General features: G+C 37.8%; 1 pseudogene; it reads left to right on the forward strand.

The window, feature by feature from the left end:
* Nucleotides 1–4882: 4882 nt before the first annotated feature.
* LOC102819902 lies at nucleotides 4883–5601 on the forward strand (annotated as a pseudogene).
* The last annotated feature ends 972 nt before the right edge of the window (nucleotides 5602–6573 follow it).

A 6573-nucleotide genomic window follows, 5' to 3' on the forward strand; every position in this document is an offset into this window, starting at 1 on the left:
GTTCAGAGGTGTTAAAAATGAAAGTAGCTGTTCTCACAATGGCGAGCAGGTGGCATAAATTAAGTGATAGTTATGATGCTTCCAATTCTAGGAAACAAAGTTTATTAGTGGTTACCGGGGGTGAGAGGAAAGGGGAAGGGTGTGGGTTGGCGAATGGTGATGAAAATATTGCACTGATAAAGGATGATTGCACGGCCAATTATTATAATTACTGTCAATAAATTGTACACTTGAAAAAAGTTGAATTGGTAAAAGTTGTGTGACAGTTATATTCGCAACATTGACTAGAAAAAAGAGAAGCTGCCAAGACTGCTTATGTACAGCCAAAAACCTCATGAGATTTGGTTCCTTGGTTTGGAGGTTTAAGGTCATAATTTCTTGGGCCATCCCAGTTAATTGGTTTAATAATGTGTTTAGGGAAGGCTGTGAGTCTGGGCTAGACCTCTGCTCCAGGCTTTTGGTTGCACACAGTTAGCTGACCCTTAAACAGCTCCATATCGTCTTCAGAGTTCAACATTTGAGGGTGAAACCATTCTCTTTCTAAAAGGTAAACACAATGCAGATCCAAGGTGATGTCCTGTGCTAACATGAAACATGTTAGCATGTTTCTACCTCCAAGTGTGTTGCATAGCAAATGGGGTCCTGAAAGCTTGCAAGTGACCATCCAAGTCACAACAGTTGGTCTCTATTTCCCTGGAACAACAGAGGAAGAAGGAGAGTTGAGACTAGAAGGGTTATATGGAATGTGTGACTCATTGCCTCCCTGAATAATTGCCTCCTTTGTTGTGAGAGCAGAGAAACTCTGGATGATGGCCAGCTACCATTGCTAAGCATTTCGATCAAAGATTCTATAGAATAAGTTTGATCAAAATGGGGGCAATACAAACCAGAAATTCAAATTCCTTTGGAGTCCAGATTTCCTGGGTCATGATGGCTGGATGAACCCCTGAAATTGTTGCCCTGAGATAACCTTTAAGCATCAAAAAAACAAAATCTCCTGAAGTCTTCTTAAAACCAATTAATTTAGCTTAACTAATAAAAATGTCTGCCTTGAACATTATGCTCTCTTAAGAACTATTTATGGCAAGCAGGGTGAGTCTATATGATAATCACTGGACTATGAACCACATGGTCAGAATGAATGTACCACTCTAAGAGAATAACCAATGTCAGTAAATAGTAAGTGTGGGAATTATTGAATTGGTGTATGTTTTGCTGTGAATATTCTCAACAACAATAGCAAAGTTTGAAAAGTAACAATGTTTCCCATCCTGAAAAAAAAAAAATTACTAGTGATTGGAATGTGAAAGTTGGGAACAAATAAGAAGTTTCAATATGGCTTGGTGATAGGAATGATTCTGTAGATTGCATGATAGAATTTGGCAAGACCAATAACTTACTCATTGCAAATACCTTTTTGCAAAACATAAAAGGAGACTATTCACATGAACCTAACCAGATAGAATACACAGGAATCAAATTGTCTACATCTGTGGGAAAAGACAGTGGAGAAGGTCAATATCACCAGTGAAAATAATGCCAGGGGCTGACTGTGGTAAAAAAAAAAAAAAAACATTGAATGCTCATATGAAAGTTCAGGCTGAAGCTAAAGAAAATTACTCCCCCTTTTTTAGAGATCATCTCAAAAGCAGACTTGATACATTAGACACTAATGAACAAAGACCAGAAGAACTGTAGAATGACATCAAGAACATCATACAGGAAGAGAGGAAAAGATCATTAAAAAGACAAGAAAGAAAGAAAAGACAGAAGTGGAAGTCAGAAGAAATTCAGAAATTTGCTTTTGAATTTAGAGACACTAAAGTGACTGAAAGAAATGAAAGTGGCCAAAAGAAACAATAAAGTAAAAGAGCTGAATAGAAAATTTCAAAGAGCAGCTTGAAGAGACAATGTAAAGTATTACAACAAAATGTACAAAGACCTGGAGTTAGAAAACCAAAAGGGAAGAAAATGTGCAGCATTTCTCAACCTGAATGAACTGAACAAAAAACTCAAACTTCAGGTTGCTAAGAAATTTGGAAGACAGTTACAGGGATGCTCTGTTGAAAGAGATCCGTATTTGTGACCATTCCAATGATGCAAAAATCATTGGCCAATGTCATTTGTGTGACATGCAAGAAAAATCTGGCTGAAGATAACTCAAAAACAGTTTCAGCAGTGACAAGCACATTGACAGCAAGCTAACCATAAATGCAAGCCAGATTCAGAAGAGGACATGGAATGAGGGATATCATTGCTAACATAATATTGTTGTTGTTAAGTGTCGTCAAGCCAGTTCCAACCCATAGAGACCCGGTATATCATTTCTGAGGAGCAGCTGGTGAGCTTGAATGACCAACCTTGTAGTTCAATCTGACTTTACAATCCATTGCATTGACCCACACCACACCAGGACTCCAAAGTAGAGAATATCAGAAAGATGTTTGCTTATGTTTTATTGACTATGCAATCATTTGACTGTGTGGATCATAACAAACTGTGGATAACATTGCAAAGAATGGGTATTCCAAAACAATTATGTTCAACAGCATACCTACTCAACAATTCAACAACTCAACAACTTAACACCTATTCCCATACCTTATGCTACCATTATCACTTACATTGTAGTTTTTAAAAACAGCAAACAAACTAGTTGTCTTTGGATCTGTTTAGACTCACGGCAACTCTATGTATGTCAGAGTATGTGTGCTCCTCGTGGTTTTCAGTGGCTGATCTTCTAGAAGTACATTACCAAGACTTTCTTCCAAGATGTCACTGGGTTGATGAACTCAAAAGGCCAATCTCTCAATTAGTGGTCAAGCACTTAATTGTTTGTATCACCAGAGACTACTCATTATAAACCCCACTATAATAGGGCTTTCTGCTCCCATAAAGATTTACAGCTTCAGAAACTCTGTACAGGGTTGCAATGAATCAGAACTAACTCCACGGCACATAACAACAACAATAATGTGCAAAATGTGGAGCTTCTGTACTACAAGGTTAGTAAAAGTAGTATGTTTCTATTGATCTGTTAATTATGCTTAGAAAATTAAAATGGTAAAATGTGTTTATTATCTTTCTTTTTGGTGAAGAAAAACAACAGTTAGAAATATACAATTAACTACATACTGAACTAAGAAAGTCCTGGGTGTTGTTAGGTTCCATTGTATCGGTTCCAACACATAGTGACCCTATACACAACAGAGCTAAACACTTCCCAGAGCTGCACCAGTCTCACAATTGTTGTTTTGTTTGAGCCCATTGTTGCTGCTACTGTGTCAATCCATCTTGTTGGGGCCTTCCTCTTTTTTGCTGACCCTTCTTCTTAGCAAGCATGATGTCATTCTCCAAGGACTGATTCCTTCTGAAACCATGTCCAAAGAACAAGAAATGAAGTCTTGCCATCCTTGCTTCTAAGGAGAATTCTGGCTGCACTTCTTCCAAGACATTTTTGTTTATTCTTCTGGCAGAAACAAGACCCCATAAATATTACACAAACTCTTCATTAAGTCGTAAACAAGAGTAAACACAAGACAAAGACAAACATGGATCACTTGGATGAGGGGAATCATGGACACCATGATAAGTTTCCAAAGTTCTATTTCCATGAGGTGACCTTTTATAGGACACAGAGAACAAAGGAATCAATCTCCTCCCCCAACCATGACTGAAGGCACATATGCATGTGGGCCTATGGAAAGCAGGCAGGGAACTATTGCAGATAGTTAAGGGTATAGTCTGTGAGTCTCTAAAGTTATGACATCACTACCAGGCGACCATTAAATGGTGTGTTACTGTGAGTATTGACTGGGAGGCTTGGCCCAAAACTCACTTTAAAATATATTCTATTTTTAACTCTGGGTTCAGCTGTCAGAAGTACATAAGGTACTCAAGAAAATGTGCCGTTGAACGCAAACCTGAACACAAGATGTTACAAGCTCTGCCTGGCTGGGATCATTCACAAGCAAAATGTATTCAAATTTTACGCTCTATAGCGTATGAAAAATGTTACATTTTACAAAAGCAAATCTAAAATCCATTTAAAAATACAATAAACAGAAAATAATAATAAAATACATGTAGCATATGTGGCACTGTGGGTTAATGCGCCAGACTGCAAAGCTGTTTGAACGGGAAGGTCGGTGGTTCAAGCTCACCAGCTGCTCCTCGGAAACCCTATACAGGGTCGCTATGGGTCGGAATCAACTCAATGGCACTTAACAACAACAACATGTAGCATAAGGTGAATCTTACAGTATGGGGTCTATTTCCTCAGAAAATTTCCTGTTTTTTTCCCAAGGGCAAACTGCCCTTCCCTACCAACAGTCAGAAACCTTTTAAGAAACAGGCATGAAGACTGAAAACTTTTTTGTGTGTGTACCTTACATATCATTTGCTCTTCTGATTATGGAGTTCTGTAAAAATTAGTTGATCACTACAACTGCAGGGCAAAACCATATTGGAGGAACTAATTGATTTTCTGGGAAAAAAAACCAACCCTGTAATTAGATCTCTTGAGGATCTGGATTATAGTCCAAATTTAAACACACTAGTTTCTTTTTCTGAGTCAAAGTTTAAAAGGAGTAGATAGAAATATTGTCAACACTAGACTCTGTAGTAATGATAAATACTATGAGGGATTATCTATACCTAAATAGTACTGCACTAGTAATAGTTACATTTTGTAAGCCTCAGGTTGTGTGTGAATATTTATTAAAACATAAAACTTCACCCTGTGTCTGCGGAGCGGCTGTAGCCTGTGAGCAGCAAGATGGAGGGACAGAGTCTCAGCCTTGTCGCTGCCGCCGCCCAGAGATTGCTGATCCCCCGTCCAGTCTGCCCACCTCCACCCACTCCAGACACAGAACATCCAGTCATGGATAAAAATGAGCTGGTGCAAAAGGCCAAACTGGCTGAGCAGGCTGAACGATATGATGACATGGCAGCCTGCATGAAGTCTGTAACAGAGCAAGGAGCTGAATTAACCAATGAGGAGAGGAATCTTCTCTCAGTTGCTTATAAAAATGTTGTAGAAGCCCATAGGTCATCTTGGAGGGACGTCTCAAGTATTGAGCAAAAGGCGGAAGGTGCTGAGAAAAAACAGCAGATGGCTCGAGAATACAGAGAGAAAATTGAGACGGAACTAAGAGATATCTGCAATGATGTACTACTGTCTCTTTTGGAAAAGTTCTTGATCCCCAATGCTTCACTAGCAGAGAGCAAAGTTTTCTACTTGAAAATGAAAGGAGATTACTGCCGTTACTTGACTGAAGTTGCTGCTGGTGATGACAAGAAAGGAATTGTGGATCAAGTCCACAACAAGCATACCAAGAAGCTTTTGAAATCAGCAAAAAATAAATGCAACCAACACATCCTATCAGATTGGGTCTGGCTCTTAACTTCTCTGTGTTCTATTATGAGATTCTGAACTCCCCAGAGAAAGCCTGCTCTCTTGCAAAGACAGTTTTTGATGAAGCCATTGCTGAACTTGATACATTAAGTGAAGAGTCATACAAAGACAGCACACTAATAATGCAGTTACTGAGAGACAACCTAACATTGTGGACATTGGATACCCAAAGAGACGAACAGTAGTAGTTATATTAGTAGTATTTTTGTGATTATGATAAACTTTGTATTCAAAGTTGGTAAAAGCCCATTAGCTGCCAAGAGGGAATAAGGAATAAATTTCCAAAAATGTACAATTTCCTTTAGAGAAGTTTCAGAACAAAAAAAAACAAAACAAAAACAACTAATTTACATGAAAATCTGTAGAGAAATTAGTTGAAAAGTCCATTCATAAAACTTTTATTCCACTTACATCAACTTAATACATGTTCTTAACAATTATGCTTGGATTGTTCATGAAAATTTCACAAGACATTAAACAAAGCTAGCCATCACCTCAAGTTCCCTGTTAACTATTTTTACAGCACATGCATGTTAGGCAAGTATCAAAAAAAAATTTTTTTTTAAAAAATCACAAAAGCAAAAAACCTAAAAAAATTAAATACATGGGTTTTTTGTTTTACTGCTGCACTTGATATACATGAAATAATATCAAGCAACTCATTTTTACTGCATCTTGCACATTTGTTCTTAGGTTGCCTCATTCTAAAATGTACACAGTAGACCATTTGTCATCCATGCTGTCCCACAAATAGTTTTTTTGTTTACAATTTATGACAGGTTTATGTTACTTCTATTTGAATTTCTACATTTCCCATGTGGTTTTTATGTTTAATATTAGGGGCGTAGAGCCAGTTAACATTTAGCAAATTATCTATTTTCATCTTGCAATGGCCAATATGGGGGTGTGGAATTCTTATACAAGTTATAGATGTTTGGCTAAGTACTTTGGTACATTGTGGCTTATCAAGGGCCAGTGTTAAAACTGCTTCCATGTCTAAGCCAAGAAAACTGCCTATATATTGGTTTGTTCTGGTGGGGGATAAAAGGGATAATAAGGTTCCATTCACTGGTGTAGTTATTGTGGGTACTTAAAAGTTTGGAGCACTTACAAAGCTGTGGTAGAAACAGATACATGCTGTTCAACACGTAATATCC

The sequence above is a fragment of the Chrysochloris asiatica genome, unplaced genomic scaffold (genome assembly GCF_000296735.1).
Source record: "Chrysochloris asiatica unplaced genomic scaffold, ChrAsi1.0 scaffold00100, whole genome shotgun sequence".
NCBI classification, from domain to species: Eukaryota; Metazoa; Chordata; class Mammalia; order Afrosoricida; family Chrysochloridae; genus Chrysochloris; species Chrysochloris asiatica.